The sequence below is a fragment of the Dasypus novemcinctus genome, chromosome 21 (assembly GCF_030445035.2).
Source record: "Dasypus novemcinctus isolate mDasNov1 chromosome 21, mDasNov1.1.hap2, whole genome shotgun sequence".
In the NCBI taxonomy this organism is placed as follows: Eukaryota; Metazoa; Chordata; class Mammalia; order Cingulata; family Dasypodidae; genus Dasypus; species Dasypus novemcinctus.
The window spans coordinates 11,582,761-11,602,033 of record NC_080693.1 but is presented as its reverse complement, the minus strand read 5'-3'; the positions used below and the strand labels follow the sequence as shown (position 1 = coordinate 11,602,033).

At 39.9% G+C, this 19,273-nt stretch overlaps 1 long non-coding RNA gene and 1 pseudogene across 1 annotated transcript in view; both read right to left on the bottom strand.

Annotated features, from left to right (window-relative positions):
* LOC131274957 (uncharacterized) overlaps positions 1 to 19,273 on the bottom strand; it is a 649,760-nt gene that overhangs the window by 260,311 nt on the left and 370,176 nt on the right. The window lies entirely within an intron of this gene.
* Positions 9,383 to 11,699, bottom strand: LOC101446922 (desmin pseudogene; annotated as a pseudogene).

Genomic DNA, 19,273 nt, shown 5'->3' with positions numbered 1-19,273 from the left:
ATTGTACAATTCACACCAAAAGAGTACAAAACATATATGACATGGAGAAGTACGGACCAATTGTGAAAGAAATTTTTCACAGAAATTGTCCCTGAGGAGGCATAGTTTTTGAAATACTAATTAAAGATATGAGATAAACTTTCTTAAATAAAATCAGAGTTTAAGACAAATAATTCTTAAAACATGGAGAATCAACATATAGAAGAAATTAGCTTGCACATTTATCCATTGCACATTAATCCACTTTTAGTCTCTCTAGTTTGTTCCTTTAGTTTGTTTTCTCATGTTCCTTTAGTCCCCCTATTTGTAATATTTCTTTGCAGGGTAGGGGCAGCAGTAAAATGTATTAATAATGTTTAAGAGCTTGTACTTATGTTTACATGTATTTCCATCACTTATTCATTATAAAATGGATCTATTGGATGGTGATGATTTTCCTGGAAGACTACAAGAGTTAACTAATTTATATGTATTCCTGTTTCAATAGTAATATTCTGTGAATGTTAATATCTATGGGTACATGATGATGACATAAAATCTAAGCAGAGACTGAAAACTACTAGTATTCAGAGCATATCAAAATTTAATAATTGCAATTCATTCCCTAACAACCAGGTAGAAATTTATTTTAATCTTCACTTCAGCCATATAAATTTTTTTTTAAAGATTTATTTATTTCTCTCCCCTTCCCCCCCACCTCCTGCACCGGTTGTCTGTTCTCTGTGTCTATTTGCTGCGTCTTCTTTGTCTGCCTCTGTCGTTGTCAGCGTCATGGGAATCTGTGTTTCTTTTTGTTGCGTCATCTTGTTGTGTCAGCTCTCCGTGTGGGCGGTGCCTTTCTTAGGCAGACTGCACTTTTTTTCGCACTGGGCGGCTCTCCTTATGGGGTACACTCCTTGTGCATGGGGCTCCCCTAAGCAGAGGACACCCCTGTGTGGGAAGGCACTCCTTGTGCGCATCAGCACAGTTCCACACGGGTCAAGGAGGCCCAGGGTTTGAACCGCGGACTTCCCATGTGGTAGATGGATACCATAACCACTGGGCCAAGTCCGCTTCCCTCAGCCATATAAATTTTGATACTGATTTCATTTGAAATTAATTCTCCTTTAAAATTTCCTCTCTAATGGCCACATTTTCACTCTCTCTATATATATATATATATAATCTTCCCAGCAGTTAATCTTTATGCACTTTTAATTTTGCCATTTGATTCAATATATTTTTGTTATTTTTAATAACAAAAGTATTTTTACTTTTGTAAAGTATTTTACTTTTTTAAGTATTTTTAAAATACTTTCTGGCTTCATTGTGTATATTCATTATGCTGATAACTTAGATAAAATAACCAATTAAATGAAATATATTAACATCACCTATTGTTTACTCATAATTTATTTTACAGTTTACATTATTCATATATTATGTACTGTAATTCCTATTGAAACTGAAAATTGGAAAAGTAAAATATGCAACATTTTTAAAAGAGCAGGTTACTGAAAGCTCAAGGACTTTTTTTAGTCCATGAAAATGTAAGCAAAATAGTAGGAGTCAATGTCAGATGTGTCTGCTCAGATAGTTCATGCCACATGGAGCATTTTCCTCAGCACAACTCCTGATCCTACTGAGATTCACTGTTTCCCACAATGCCGATCCATACTCATCACTGAGGCTCAACATTCCCCAGCACAGCAATATTCTAGGAGTCTGATCCCTGCAGGAACCACAAGACCCCAATTTTTGGATCCACTATTAAATCACAATGATCCAGAGCTGGAACATCCCTCACTGATTTCCTACATGTTTCATATTAGGTGGTCCATGAGAACTGTCAAAACTATTTTCCATATTGCTCCATATTTTTATATTCCTGGGTTTCCTTGACAGCATAAGAAAACTTCAATTCAGATTTACTTGTTATGATCTGTGATATATGTTTCAAACAATCTAAAAGAGTAAAATCGCCCTACTCTCTACTCAATGTCAGCAAACATTGTCTTTATTCATTTAAAATGTCCTAAAAATTTTGTCTTAATACATTTAGAATTTCATTTTAAAACAATTATTATATACTTTCACTTATCTTTCCCTCTAATCTGTTTTCTTAGGGTGAGTGGAACCATCCATTTCTAAGGCCAATACACCACTCCAGTCTTCATACTCTCCCCTCTTTCACTGAGGTCAATGTTTCCTATTAAATGCCATCAAAACTGTCTCATGCATATCCATGCATTTCTTGTACTTTATACAGATGCTTGAGTTTCTCTGTTCAAAATAAAAGTCACTTGCAACTCTAGATTGATAGATACTACCTGTGGGAAAAAATCATATATTAACAATATCGAGTTCACTAAATTAAGTGTATTAATTCTTTGGTTTTGTGCCAAATGCTGTTACATTTTCTCACAAAATCTGAACATATTTCAGAACTTCACTAAGCTGAAATAGAAAGACATTGCTTAGTGTTTGAGTCATTAGTGAATGTCATATTTACACCGAAATCCTTCATAAGGTTCCCTCTCATAATTGACTTTAACTAAACCCTTATCTAACCCCCAAGTTTTCAATGTTTTCTCCTGATATTTGTTAAACTGTCTGCTTTCATTTTTCTCTTGCAACTGTAGAATATGTATTTCCCAACTTGCTTATGCTTGCACTCTACTTCCCAATGTAAATGCACTGGAAATTCATGCTTCCTTGTTTCCTTTTTCTCCTGACAACCCTTTTTTCCTGATAACCACTTATCCAGAACCTCTGCTAACTGTGAGAACGCAGTGCTCATGTTCGTTTCCTGGTCTCAAGAACAAAAATTTTCCCTCTTTATGATTCTCTTTACTTCAGGATCCCTCAAATTCTTCAAAAAGTAGTTTTTTTTGTTGTTGTTCTTGTTATTTTATACCAACATTGAAAACTTATTGGTAATATTTGTATGATGAACTTGGTTAAAAATTGCTACTTCAATACTAATAAATAGTTTATCATGTTTAACCAAGCTTCTTGAGGAATTTGAGATCTTAAAAATAACTGCTTGAAATTTTTACGCTAAATTCCATATCAGACTACTTCTACCATATTATAGAAATGCAACAGGATTCCATAGTTAGAACAGAGTGAAAATCATTTATTATTTTATAATCATCAACCTATTGTAGGTTTCTAGCTTAGATTTCTGATGTGTCAACATAGCAGAGTTAAAACTGTGCCGGCATTGGAAGATATGTTTTACATCATGACTCTAATATTTATTTTCTAACGTGCTATGGAGAGCTTCACAAATATCTTTGAGTTTCAGTTTCCTTTACTGTAAAATTTATAAAAATGCCTACTTCGTGTATTTAATATTTGAAAATGCCTACTTCATGATTTGATATTTGAAAATAATTCAAATATAGATACTCAAAATGGCATTTATGCTAAAGAAAGGTCAGTAAATACTAAAAATAAAAAGGGATTATGCGTGTGATTCCTTCAGCACTTTCATTTCTTTCCATTTAAATTCATTAATATTATTATAAAAGAAAGCATAGAAGTAAAGGAAAGCCAGCACCCTGTATTTGGTGAAGTGTTCTGTACAGATGAATAGAGATTATAAAGTAAAGACTATTTTTAAACACTATATAGGATAACCAGCACATTAAAGTTCTGGGAGAACTAGAATATTGCACAGGAGTTCCCATCCATCAAACTGTAAAAGCAAATTATTATTAGTTTGCTTTTTCTGCAAAGATTTCAAGAATTAGAGGGCATTTTTGGTCATTAATATATTCATTCATTTATTGATTGAGATAACCTTGTAATCATTAATTTATTTATAAATAACTACCTTGTAAGATGTTTGGGTGTGAATTTTATGCAGGCATTTTGACTGGAAGCTGCAGAAATGAATTATGAACAAACGCTTACATGGTTTTCACATGAGAAAGCCAAAAATTAACCTGATGTTTAAGGGGTTATATACACACTTTATCTTATGACAGGGATTTACTTATTCACTATGTACCACCTGAACTTTTAGCAGACTACTTGGGAAAGAAAAACTATTAGCCCAACAATAATTGAAATAATAAATTATTTGGTAAAATACACATAAAATATTATTTATATTATTTTAGGTTAATTTAAGCACATCCTATCTGAACTAGATATGTTTAAGTATAAATTTAAATTAGCATTCTGCCTATTGAAGCTCTGGTCTCTGTGCAGAGCTTCTCCTGCCCCTGCTCCATCTGCTCCTGCAATCAGCTGTTCATGCTTTGTTTCCATGAACAGCTCCCAATTCTGCTAATACTGCTTTAACTGAGTTTTTAATTTATTGAATAAGAAAGAACTTTGCCTCATTGTGTTAGTACATTCCATATTTATATTTTTAATAATAGTCCCTTTGACAGTTTTTTCTTGAAAAATCAAGTGAGCAGTACAAGAAAGAAATGGGGTGATTCATGGAGGGAAGGGAGTTAACAATGAAGACTCAGAGATTAATATGTTTTTTTCTTACACTGAAAAGACACATCAGGATTTCTGGTAAGGGTCCCAAGATGCTTCATGTGCAGGCAAGGATGAGCGGACATGTTTAGTAGAGCTCACTAACATCCTGATTGGAGTATTTCTATTGTAGTTAGAGTTTAGTGTTATTTAGTTCCAAATGGAAGTCTCTAATGGCATCAGAGAAAACCCCTGGGAACACAGGCTTCCGCACCAGTAATAGCCAGTGCCCACAGGAAATATCCAAGAGGTAATTGTTCCTAGATGGTTAGGGAACAGGACCCATGTAAAATATGTTGATGAATGGAATTTTATGTATTAAAATGTATTAGTGTATTTGAATTTATGAAAAAATTGGTGAAGGCTTAAAGGATAATCATTTAAACAGAAAGAATATCCCAGTTGCCCTAATATTCTGAATACTCTTAAGGTGAAGTTACCGTGGGTCCTCAAGACCAAAGTCTGGTCTCTGCCCAATCCTTGGACACCTTTCCCTGCACATCCTCAGGTTTTTCTTGCAGAAATGGAGGCATTTTCACCAGTCCGACCAAAATCCCAGTATTGCTACTTGATTATGTGATAAATCAGTTTTTCTGAAATTGTCCAAAGCATGAGATGATCCTGGTGTTAACGCCCAGCCCAGTAGCCTGTGAGCTGGGGGATCATCACCATGCTGCTTTATCTCTGATGTCTCAGTTTCTATTCCTGTTAGCACATTAACGTTGGTGTCCACCCTCAAGTTGAACTTGAGAGGAGGATAAATGGGACATGTAAGCCATTTAGACTAGCACCAGGTACTAAGTGCCTTTAGGAAGCTCTGTATTAACTGTCCTTCAGTCTTCACAGTAAAGGTATTAGTGGATAATTCCATTCATGTTAGGAAAGTAGAAAGCCTCAGCATGCCTCTTAGAAATGCTATGTACCTTTCAGCCATTAATTTCTACTTTTATTCAACTGTGCTCAGATAGCACAAACTTTATGATTTCAAACTAATCAATATACACTTGAATGCACATTCAGCACCATTAGGAGTTAGTCAATTATACTGTTCAAAACTTTATATATTTCCTGATGGTTTTCCCAGGATTATTAATCTGGTTGAATTGTTTTTACATATCCAGGTATAACTGTATTTTTAATTCTCCTTTTTGAGATATCATGTTATGCACTATTAATTTTGAACCTGTTATAATTGGTTAATATTTATTTAGCTCTGTGTTATCATGAATGCAAAATAACCTTAATATTGAACCATACATCCTCCCTTCATTTATATTCTGTTTAATAAAAATGCAGTTATATAGCCACATCAGCTTTTGGTTTGTGTTTCTATCATATATAAAGATATTTTCCCATGTTCTTTCCAATTTATTTTCTATGTATACAGCTTGCATATATTTCAAACAGTCTTTCTTATCAATGGAAAGGCTTACATATACAAAAGATTTTATTTATTCCACCCTCCCTCATAGTCTGCTTTCTGTGTCCATTTGCTGTGTGTTCTACTGTGTCTGCTTGTATACTCATTAGGTGGTTCTGTGAACTGATCCTGGGACCTTTTGGAGTGGAAGAGAGGTGATCATTCTCTCACATGACCTCAGTTCCCTGATTTACTGTGTCTCTTATCGTCTCTACTCTGTGTCTCTTTTTGTTGCATCATCTTGCTGTGCCAGCTCTCTGTGTGGGCCAGCACTCCTGCATGGGGCAGTAATCTGTGAAGGCCAGCACTCCATGCAGGCGAGTACTCTGCATGGGCCAGCTCAACACTTGGGCCAGCTTGCCTTCATCAGGAGGCCCTGGACATCAAACCCTGGACCTCCTATATGGTAGACAGGAGCCCAATTGCTTGAGTCACATCTGTGTCCCTTATATATATTTTTAAGACTTATACATTTATACTCCACATTGACTATATTTTTCTTTTAATTGGATTATTTAAGTTATTTCTATTTAATCTAACTTCTGGAACATTTTGGGTTTCTGTGTATTATTTGTCCCATCTGTTCTTCATTTTATTTTTCTCCCAATGTATTCATATTTTTTACTCATATCCATTTCTCCTTTCATAGCTTTTGGTGGTACAATGCTAAGTTTTTTATGTAGCTATACTCTAGAATTTTATTTATCCATCTTCAAATTTTTACAATCCAGTTCAATTTTCCATTTTCACAAATCCTTGGACTCATGTTTTTACTCTTCTTCATTTCTTGTACTACTGGGATGTTGGCATTGAAATATGGTTTTGTGTATCTGAATTTATTTTTATTTACTCATTTTAAAATCCCCTATAGACAATCATTATTTTAACTTCTTTATTATTTTAACTAATCTTGAAATTCATATAAATAGAATCATAGAGAATGATCTCTTTTAGAGCTGACTTCTTTTGAATACTACAATATATATCAAATAGTTTGAGGATTTGTATTATTTTTTTCCATATCTGAGAGTTTTCTACTATATGAATAATTCACATTTTATTTTTCAATTCCCTTGAAAATGGGAAATTGCTTATTATCCTACTGTGGCTATTAGGAAAAGTAAATCATTAAAAAGTGGGAGAGCATATTTTAAGTCATGAAAGAAAATGCAGATGTCAACCAAAGAATTCTATATCCAGCAAAATAATCCTTCAAAATGAAGGGGGAAATTAAGACACTCCCAGAATAAACAAAGGCTGAGGGACTTTGTTGCTAGAGGATCTGCTTTATAAGAAATGTGAAAGAGAATCCTTCTATTAGAAAATAAAGGATGCAAGCTATTAATTCAAGCTATATGAAGAAAAAATATATAATGGTAACTACATATTTAAATATAAAGTCAGTTTTATTCCTTTTTTAGTTCATAACAGCTTTTTTGTGTTCTATATAAATTAAACAATAAAAATTATAAACCAATGTTAATGGACTTACAGTGTGCAATTAATTAATTTGTGGAAAAATCAACATAAATGAGTAAGGAGTTTCATAGCAGCAATTATTTTTATTCTATTGAAGCAAAGTGGGTATCACCTTAAACTACACTGTTATAAACTGAGGATATAATTATTATCACCAGAGTAACCACTAAAAAAATAACTAAACATATAAAGAAATAGGAATGAGGAGTGAATTAAAATGTTATATTAAAAATCAGTTAAACACAATCAAGTAGTGTTGAATGAATTTAGTAATAAAATAGATATGACTTGTAGAAAGCCATAGGAAATGGCAGAAATAAGTGATTCTCTATTATTAATCCCTTTAAAGTTAAATGGATTAAACCCACCAATTAAGACAGAGATGACATAAAGCCTTTATTTTTTAATTTATTTTTGCCAAAAAAAATTTCTTGTATTAGTCAGCAAAAGGGGAACTGATGTGAAATACAGAAATTGGTTGGTTTTTATAAAGGGTGTTTATTTGGGGTAGGAGCCTACAGATACCAGGCCATAAAGCATGAGTTACTTCCCTCACCTAAGACTATTTTCACTTGTTGGAGCAAGATGGCTGCTGATGGCTGTGAGAGTTCAGGCTTCCTGGATTCCTCTCTTCCAGAGTCTTGCTTCCCTCTGGGTTCAAGATTCCTTTCTTCCTGGGGCTGGCTTCTCTTTCCTCTGCATGCTGACTTCCCAGGGCTTCAGTTTAAGTCTTCAGCATCAAACTCCAACATCAGAAACCCTCAACTCTGTTCTTTGCCATGCCTTTTATCTGTGCCCTAATCATAACTCAATCATGCTCATGCCCAGGTACAGATCAGATTACAAACATAATCCAGTACCTATTTTTGGAATTCATAACCATATCAAACTGCTAAGGAGCTCAAGGTATATTTAATGAAAAGATGCTGAACGTTTCTCTGGAGAAGGGGCTGGGGAGGGCTGCTTCAAAGCCAGACTGGGTGGAGAAGCAGCAGGTAGCCCTGCTGATCAGAAGGTGGGAGGTGGGCAGGTGGGGGTATTCCAGGAACTGTGGCCTAACAGGAAGTATTTGCGGTTCCCCAACAAAGTCCCCTCCCCCCATGTGCTATGCACACAGAATCTGGGAGGCTCTTGGGAGAGGCCCTGGGGAAAGCCTGGCAGGGCAAGCAGGAGCACACGGTCAATCTGGAGGGGTGGAGTGACAGGGCCCTGGGGACCCAGAGACCAGGCAGTCAAGACATCAGGGGGTGGGCTAGGCTTGTGCATGTCTTTATTGTTCCATCCAGAGCCTGGCAGCAGGGAAGGGGCAGACACAGGGAGGTGGGTGCCCCTTTACCTTCCTAAGACCACCCTCTGCCTCTCTCCTCTCCTTTCTCCAGTATCTCACCCACCTTCTCTCCTGAATTTCCTGCTCACACATCTGACACCTTCAGGGGTTCCTTCTTGTAGCCACTTCTTTCTAAGTCCATCCTGGGGCAAGGGTGGGAAGAGGGAAGGGAAACTAAGGGACCATGGGGGACAGGCTCTACAGAGAGCTGGTCCCCCTGGTTACCTGCCCACTTCCAGAGGAAGTGGCCCTTTTTTCTCTCTCTCTCTCTCTGGCCCTGGCTGGGTAGTAGTGAGGGTACGTGGGACTCGATCCTCATCCTGGGGTGTCCCAACGCTGTGTGCTGGGGCGCTTTCCAAAACCAGAGCTGGAGCTAGAGGCTCAGAGGTGCCAGGGGCAGTGTCACCACTCTGGCCTTGGCTCCATCCCCCCTGGCCCAGGAAAAGGGCCGCCCTGAGGGGGCAGGGAGGGAGGGCACCCAGGAGCCTTCCAACAATCAGCAGATGGCTGGGGCACCCCTGGGGGTGGGCAGGGATGGGCCATGTTCCCTATGGGGGCCATGGCAAGGGGTAAGTGAGGAGGGGCCAGAGGCTGTGAGGGAAGGCTGGTGGCTGGGTGTGATGCCCTAGGGAAGGAAGCAGTGAGGGAGCATGGGGAGAGGACTGTCTCTGGTGGCTTTAGAGCACCTCATGTCACTGCTGTGCGGCCTCACTGATGACCTCCCCATTCTAGGTCTCGATGGTCTTGATCATCACCATCTTCTTGGTGTGGACATCGGAACTCCTTTGTTCCGGGCTCCTTTCTTGGAAGTTGAGGTCACAAAGGTCTGGATGGGAGGTTGCTCCTGATGTTCTCATCCTCCAGCAACTGCTGGTAGGTGGCAGTCTCCACGTCCAGGGCCATCTTGATGTTGAGCAGGTCCTGGTACTCACAGGTGGCTGGCCATCTCATGCTGAGGTGCCAGATCTCCTCCTCCAGGCCTGCAATGTTGTCCTGGTAACCGCTGGCCTCACTGGCAGAACGGTGCTCCAGCTCCCATGTCTGCCTCATCAGGGAATCCTTAGTGGCCTTGGGGGGTGGACCTCGCAGGTGTAGGACTGGATCTGGTGCCGGTACTCCACCACCTCCTACTTGGCGCAGTGCTCACTGTTCTTGTTGGCTGCCTGGGTCAGGTGGGACACTTTCGACTAGTTCCACTCCTCGCCTTAGAGATGTTCTGAGCAGCGATGGTCGCGTACTGAGCCTGGATGTCCCTGAGGGCGGAGGTGAGGTCTGGCGTGAACATGTCCATCTCCACCTGGAGTTGGACCTGCAGCTCTCTGTTCTCTTCGTGCACTTTCTTAAGGAAAGCGATTATCTCCTTGAAAGACTCGATTCTGAGCTCCAGGTCAATACGAACTAGAGTGGCTGCATCTGCATCCGCTGGGAAGGCAGCCAAATTGTTCTCTGCAGCTTGACCTTGAGCTGCTGCAGGTCGTGGAGCAGGTCACACTTGACGTGGATGTGCCGGTTGGGGAGCGCCTCCACCTGGCCCCGCAGCTCGCGCAGTAACTCCTCGTAGGGCTGGCGACGCGCGTGGGCTCCTGGCCCTTGAGACAGTCACCTCGAGCGCTGCGTTCTGCTGCTCCAGGAAGCGCCCTTTCTCCATGCAGCTGGCGAAAGAGTTGTTGAGCTCCTGTGGCTCCACTTTCTCCTTGTAGCGCGAGGTCAGGAACTCGTGGCGACGACCAGTGAGGAGCCCAGCAGCTCGCCCGCGCCGTAGGAGGAGGGCATGCAGACTGACCCCCGCTGGCGGCCCCCAGGACCCCAGCCCCCAGGCCCTGCCTGATGTGCGCGACACCTGGTGCACGCAGGACGTCACCGAGCTCGAGCAGCCCTCGGTGCGAAGCCCGCGCGGGAACACAGGCGAGCGCAGCGGGACCCGAGCGGGAAGCCTGGCCCCGCGGAAGGCGCGGCGGGAGGACACGCGCGCGCGGCTGGCAGCTGGCCTGGCTGGTGTGGGCGGCGCGGCGAGGCTGGGCGGGCGCACGCAGGCGGCGGGGCGCTGGCGGGAGGCTGGAGGCTGGAGGCGACGAGGGTCGGGCGGCTTTTTAAAAAGCACATGATACGACTTTATCTTCTCTATAAAAGAATCAGTTTTTTAAAAAGAATCAATTTAGAGCTAATGACACAAATAAGTTGAATATGAAATGATGGATGAAAATATTCCATGCATCCAAAGAGAAATAGGGTGACTATAATAATGTTGGATAAAATATATTTTAAGTGAAAATTTTTATAAGACAAAAAAGGATATTATAAATTGAGAAAATGCATCAATAGAACATAACAAATATGGGCAGATACATACCAAACAGCAGAGCCCCAAAATATCTGAACCAAACAGTAACAGAATTATAGTGGAAAAGACAGTTTTGTAATGATAGCTGTAGAGCTTAAGATCTCATTTCCCATAAAAGGTAGATTTTTAGGTAGGATCAACCAGAAATAGAGTACTTGAACATCACTATAAAATAACTAGAACTAACAGTCTTATCTAATACATTGCACCCAACAATGACAAAACACATCATCTTCTCGAGTGAGCATTGAACATTCTTCAGTATAGACCATATTTTAGGCCACAAAATGTTTCAATAATCTTCAAATGATTTAAGTTTTACAGTCTTTCCTCTGACAACAAGGAAATGAAGCTTGACATCAACAACAGAAGGAAAACTACAATATTCTCAAACAGGAGGGAATTAAACATTCTCTTAAACCATGAAGGAGTCTAATCAGAAATCATAAGGAAAATTTTTTTTAAAGTTTGAAATAATGAAAATTAAGTACTACATACCAAAATGTATGAGAGACAGCAGCAACAGTGTTCAGAGGGAAATGTACAGCTGAAAATGCCTACATTATGCTCCCTCTCAATTAGAGTGGGCATTACCACCACAGAATCCTTTGTTACAGTTGATGAACGAATATTAAAGCATTGCTACTAGCCATGGTCGATGGTTTACATTATGGTTTACATTTTGCACCATACACTTTCATAGGTTTTGAAAAAATTTAAAATGCCCTGTATCCATCATTACAAGATCATACAGAACAATTCCAATAACCTAAAAATGCCCTTTCTCTTCCCTCAGAAACTATAGAAACCACTAAGTTTCAATTTTTGCAGAATAAGGCTCATAGTTACATACATTAATATTGAGGGCTTGACATACTGGACTTTTACTAGGCATTGACTTTTTTTTTTGGAGATCCTTGCCCCTCTAATTGAGAACACAGGAGGACTCCCCTAAATGGGAGTTGAATATATTTTTGTTTATTGTGTAGGGCTATACCCATTGAGATAACACACTGACAAGATGAACATTTTTAGATCCCATAGGTGCATGCCCCAGGTGTGCCCTATGTCACATATGCCCCCACCCTGATGCCTTTTACCAGTAAGCCTTCCCTGCACTATTTGACAAAAGAACATTTCCATCATGTATTTTTTTTAAAGATTTATTTATTTATTTAATTTCTCCCCCTCCCCCGGTTGTCTGTTCTCTGTGTCTATTTGCTGCGTCTTGTTTCTTTGTCTGCTTCTCTTGTCGTCAGTGGCACGGGAAGTGTGGGTGGCGCCATTCCTGGGCAGGCTGCACTTTCTTTCATGCTGGGCGGCTCTCCTTAATGGGGCGCACTCCTTGCGCGTGGGGCTCCCCTACACGGGGGACACCCCTGCGTGGGGCAGGCACTCCTTGCGCGCATCAGCACTGCGCATGGGCCAGCTCCACAGGAGTCAAGGAGACCCGGGGTTTGAACCGCGGACCTCCCATGTGGTAGATGGACGCCCTAACCACTGGGCCAAGTCCGTTTCCCTCCGTCATGTATTTTTAACCATAGACTTAACAAATCCCCAGACTGCACCTTGTTTCTTCTTCCAGCCCTTCCATGGATACTCCAACTCAACCCCCCCCACCTTATTCCCCCTGACATTTCAGCACCTTTGACCCCCCACCTCCCTGTATCAGCATCACCCCATCCACTGCCCAACCACCCCATTCACCTTATTTTAGGTTTTGCCCATACTGAGCCCTTTCTGTCTCCTAATAACATATCTTCCAGATGCTAGCTCTGCTCAATGTAATTAAATCATATCAGTGAGGTTACATGAAAATTGTCCTTCAGTGACTGGCTTACTTCACTCCACAACAGATCTTAAGGATTCACCCATGTTGTCCCATATGTTCATACTGCATTTCTTCTTACAGCTGAATAATATTTCATAGTATGTATATACCACAATTTGCTTATCCATACATCTGCTCATAGACACTTCAGTTACTTCCAACTTTTGGCCATTTTTGGCCACTATGAACATTGGCGTGCATATATCTCTTCAAAAGAAATCAGTAACTTCCTTGAAATGAATAAAAATGAGAAAATGCCATTTTAAAACATAGGGGATGCAGCAAAAGCAGTACTGAGAGGGAAATGTAGAACCATAAATGCCTATATAAAAAAAGAAGAGCTAAAATCAAAGACCTAACTCCACACCAGGATGAACTAGAAAAGAACTACTAACTAATCTCAAAATAAGCAGAAAGAAGGAAATAGCAAACATTAGAGAAGAGCTAGATGAAATTGAAAATTTAAAAACACTAGAAAAAATTACAAAATATGGTTCTTTGAGAAGATTAATAAAATTGACAAACCTTAAACTAGGCTAACAAAAATTTAAAAAGAGAGAAGATGCAAATACATAAAATAAAAAATAAGGGAGGAGATATCACCACTGATCCCCAGAAATAATGTATCATAAGAAGATACTTTGAAAAATTGCATGCCAACAAGATGGATAACTTAGAAGAAATGGACAAATTCCTAGAAACACCCAAGCAGCCTACATTGATGAAAGAAGAAATTGATGAACTCAACAGACCAATCACATGTAACAAGACTGAATTAGTCATCAAAATCTCCCAACAAAAAACACAGGACCATATGGCTTCATAGATGAATTCTACCAATCATGTAAGAAAGAACAAATGCCAATCCTGCTTTAACTCTTCCAAAAATTATAAGTGGAGGGAACACTGCCTAACTCATTCTATGATGCCAATGTCACCCTAATACCAAAACCAAATAAAGATGCTTCAAGAAAAGTACACATAGGTGGAGACAAGATGGCGGCTGAGTGAACTTGCCGGTTACTAGCTCCTGGGGGGAATCGGCTGGGAGGCGTCAGAGACTCTTTGGGACCGGGCTGTTTCGGGATTTTTCCTGGTCCGGAGGTGTCTGGACATCGATTTGGAGGGAAGGTAACAGAGAGGATCCGTCTGTGAAATATACACGGAGATCCCAGCTACGTGTGGAGGATTCCCTCCTTGGGTAGGTGGGGCCGAGGCAGCTAGCACCGCACTGAGCCGCGGCGGGCGGCGGCCAGGATAGCCTAGCCGAGCCGCGCTGTGCCGCGGCGGGCGGTGGGCGGGGAAGCCGGGTCCGGCCGAGCCCAGCTGAGCCGCGGCGGGCACGGGGAACGGGTCCAGCTGAGCTCGGTCAAGCCCAGCCGCGCCGCGGCAGGCGGCGAGCGGGAGAGCCGAGTCGCGCTGTGCCACGGCGGGTGGCGGGCGGGGAAGCCGGGCCACGGCGGGCGAGGGAGCCGAGCCCAGACGAGCTCGGCCAAGCCCAGCCGGGCCGCACCGGGTGGGAGAGCCGAGCCGCGCTGCGCCGCAGTGGGCGGCGGGCGGGAAAGCCGAGCCCAGCCGAGCCAAGCCGAGCCACGGCGGGCGGCGGGCGGGGGACCGGAGCCCAGCCGAGCCCAGCCGAGCCCAGCCAAGCCCAGCCGAGCCGCGGCAGGTGGTGGGCGGGGGACCGGAGCCCAGCCAAGCCCAGCTGAGCCTGGCAGCGGGGTTTCTATTCTTTGTTTTTTGTTTTTTTTGTTATTTTTTATTTTTTATTTTTTGTTGTTGTTGTTCTTTTTTTTTTTTTTAATCCTCTCTTTCTTGTCCCCAATATTCTTCTTATACTATTTTACCTTAACAATACAATAGGTCCTGCAGGAAATACCTCACATTTGCTGGGTTTCCTCACCCTCCACTGCCTCATTTCTCTGTGAATAGATTTAGCCTATCTACACTATCCCCTTTCCCCTACAACTTGATATCCTCCACCATCTGCTATCTCTCCTATATTCCATCTCCCTTTCTTTGATCCACAAAGTGTCTAACTCTTAATTTCTAATACCTTTGTTTAGTTTTCCATCTGGTATTCGTCCCTGAAACTATTACCTTTCTTTTCTCTTTCCCTCTCTCACAAAAACAATAGCCTCTTAGTACGTACCACATTCCTCCCATATTCAGTTGTCTACCTCATTATAGGTACTTTCCTACTACTATAACTCTACACAATTTACATAATCTAACCTCCATTCTCCCAGAACTCATATTGTTGCTTTGTTAACATATATCACCAATACTACTTCACACTTTTTCCTTCCTTACACAATTGCCTTTCCCCAGCACTAATACTTTCCTTTAAAGTGAGCTTAACTAGCAATAAGAAATTGGAATAAGAAGAACAAAGTGACAAAGAGAAGATATAACACTTACGCAAAAAGAACAGCTAATTAATCTCCAAGACTAGACAAAGAAGCTAAGGAACTGATTAAACCCATCAAGAAAAAATGTTGACAAGACAGCAACAAAAATCTACAAACCAAACCAGTAACCAGGAAAACATGGCTGAATCCAATGAACAAACTAAAAATCAGGAAGGGGGGCAGGACTTCGCACAAGCAATGAAAGATCTCAGAACATTTATCACCGACAAATTTGATGAAGTAATGAAAGAGGTTAACAGCGTGAAGACAACACTTGGAGGGGAAATTGCAGACATGTGCAAAAAAATAACAGATATTATGGAAATGAACACCACAATTCAAGAAATCAAAAATACACTTGCAGCAAATATCAGCAGACTAGAAGAGGCAGAGCAGAGAATCAGTGATGTGGAAGACAGTGCATTGGAAATCAAACAGATAGTAGAAGTGGTCAATAAAAAGGTAGAAAAAATCCAGATAGGACTTAGGGACCTGAATGATAACGCAAAACACTCAAACATACGTATTATAGGCATTCCAGAAGGAGAAGAGAAGGGAAAGGGGTCAGAAGGAGTGTTGCAGGAAATAATGAATGAAAACTTCCCAAATCTACTGAAAGAGACAGATGTACATATCCAAGAAGCACAGCGCACTCCACTGGTCATAAACCCCAACAGGCCCACCCCAAGACATATACTTGTCAAATTATCCAATGCTCAAGACAAAGAAAAAATTCTAAAAGCAGCAAGAGAAAAGAAAACCATCACACACAAGGGAAACTCCATAAGATTAAGTGCTGATTTCTCATCTGAAACGATGGAGGCAAGAAGACAGTGGTATGATATAGTCAAGGTACTAAAGGAAAAAAATTTCCAACCAAGAATACTCTATCCAGCTAAACTAGCATTCAAAAATGATGGAGAGTTCAAAATATTCACAGATAAACAGAAACTGAAAGAGTATATCAACAAGAAACCTCCCCTTCAAGAAATTCTTAAGGGAGTTCTGCAGGAAGAAAGGAAAAAACAGAACAGTCAGAGATGGAGGAGAGTGTAAAAGCAACAAGAAAGACAAAAATAGAAGGGGAAAATAAAATAATACAAACAAAATATAACAAACACAAATCCAACCAAAATATGGCTACCATAAATAACTCTCTAAATGTAATAACACTGAATGTCAACGGATTAAACTCACCTATCAAAAGATTCAGACTGGGACACTGGATAAGGAAATACGACCCATCTATATGCTGCCTACAAGAGACACATCTTAGACCCAGAGACTCATGGAGGTTGAAAGTGAATGGCTGGAAAACAATCATACAAGCAAACAACAACCAAAAAAAGGCAGGAGTAGCTATATTAATATCAGACAAAATAGACTTTAAATGCGAAACAATTGTGAGAGACAAAGAAGGATACTATATTTTAGTGAAAGGGACAATCTGTCAAGAAGTTCGAACAATCATAAATATTTATGCTCCTAACAAGGGCGCCTCTAAATATGTGAGGCAAATGCTGGAAAAACTAAGTGAAAGAATAGATGCATCTACAATTATAGTGGGGGATTTTAATACACCACTATCAACTCTGGACAGAACATCTCAAAAGAGAATCACTAAAGAAACAAAACATTTGAACAGTATATTAGAAGAGCTGGATCTAATAGACATATATAGATCATTACACCCAAACACAGCAGGATATACATTTTTCTCAAGCGCACATGGAACATTCTCCAAGATTGACCATATGCTAGGCCACAAAGAAAGGCTTAATGAATTCAGAAAGATCGAAATCATACAAAACAGTATCTCTGACCACAGTGGAGTCAAGCTGGAAATTTGCAAGGAACAGAGACCCAGACTTCACACGACAATTTGGAAATTAAACAGCACACTCTTAGAAAAACAGTGGGTCAAAGAGGAAATCTCAAAAGAAATCAATGACTACCTTGAAACAAATGATAATGATAACACAACATACCAAAATTTATGGGATGCAGCAAAAGCGGTACTGAGAGGGAAATTTATAGCCATAAATTCATATATCAAAAAAGAAGAAAGAGCAAAAATTGGAGAACTAACTGCACTTTTGACGGAATTAGAAAAACAACAACAAAGTAACCCAACAGGAAGAAGAAGGAAGGAAATAACAAAGATAAGAGCAGAACTAAATGAAATAGAAAATAAGAAAGCACTTGAAAAAATAAACAAGACCAAGAGCTGGTTTTTTGAGAAGATCAACAAAATTGACAAACCTTTAGCGAGACTAACAAAGAAAAAAAGAGAAAAGATGCAAATACACAAAATAAGAAATGAGAAAGGTGATATCACCACTGACCCCACAGAAATAAAGACTATCATAAGAGGATACTTTGAAAAACTATATTCCAACAAAAATGACAATTTAGAGGAAATGGACAAATTCCTAGAAATACATAAGCAGCCCATACTGACGAAAGAAGAAATTGATGATCTTAACAAACCAATCACAAGCAAAGAGATAGAATCAGTCATTAAAAATCTCCCAACTAAGAAGAGCCCAGGGCCAGATGGCTTCATAGGTGAATTCTACAAAACATTCTGGAAAGAACTAACACCAATCCTGTTGAAACTATTCCAAAAAATCGAAACAGAAGGAACACTGCCTAATTCCTTCTATGATGCCAACATTACCCTAGTACCAAAGCCAAACAAAGACACCACAAGAAAGGAAAGTTACAGACCAATTTCTCTAATGAACCTAGACTCAAAAATACTTAACAAAATACTTGCTAATCGTATTCAACAACACATTAAACAAATTATACACCATGACCAAGTGGGATTTATTCCAGGTATGCAAGGATGGTTCAACATAAGAAAATCAATCAGTGTAATACACCATATAAACAGATTGAGAGAAAAAAACCACATGATTATATCTATAGATGCAGAAAAGGCATTTGACAAAATACAGCACCCCTTCCTGATAAAAACACTCCAAAAGATCAGAATACAAGGAAACTTTTTGAACATGATAAAGAGTATATATGAAAAACCTAAAGCCAACATTGTTTACAATGGCGAAATCCTGAAATCCTTCCCTCTAAACTCAGAACAAGACAAGGATGCCCATTGTCTCCGCTCCTATTTAACATTGTCTTGGAAGTACTTGCTCGAGCACTGAGACAAGAACCAGATATAAAAGGCATTCAAATTGGAAGGGAAGAAGTCAAAATTTCATTATTTGCAGATGACATGATCCTATATGTAGAAAACCCTGAGAGATCTACAGCAAAGCTCCTAGAACTCATAAATGAGTTTAGCAAAGTCGCAGGTTATAAAATCAATGCGCAAAAATCAGTAGCATTTCTGTACACCAATAATGAGCAAGATCAGGAGGAAATCAAGAAACAAATACCATTCACAATAGTAAATAAAAAAATCAAATACTTAGGAATAAATTTAACTAAAGAGGTAAAAAACTTATACATCGAGAACTATACAAGATTGTTCAAGGAAATCAAAGAAGACCTAAATAAATGGAAGAATATTCCCTGTTCATGGATAGGAAGACTGAATATTATTAAGATGTCTATCCTACCAAAACTGATCTACACATTCAATGCAATCCCAATAAAAATCAACACAGCCTTCTTTAAGGAACTAGAAAAACTAACTATGAAATTTATTTGGAATAAAAAGAGGCCCCGAATAGCCAAAGACATATTGAAAAAGAAAAACGAAATAGGAGGAATCACACTTCCTGACTTCAAAACATACTACAAAGCTACAGTAGTGAAAACAGCATGGTACTGGCATAAGGAGAGACACACAGACCAATGGAATCGAATTGAAAGTTCAGATATAGAACCTCATGTATATAGCCATATAATATTCGATAAAGCCACCAAACCCTCTCAACTGGGAGAGAATGGCCTATTCAACAAATGGTGCCTGGAGAACTGGATAGCCATATGTAGAAGAATGAAAGAGGAT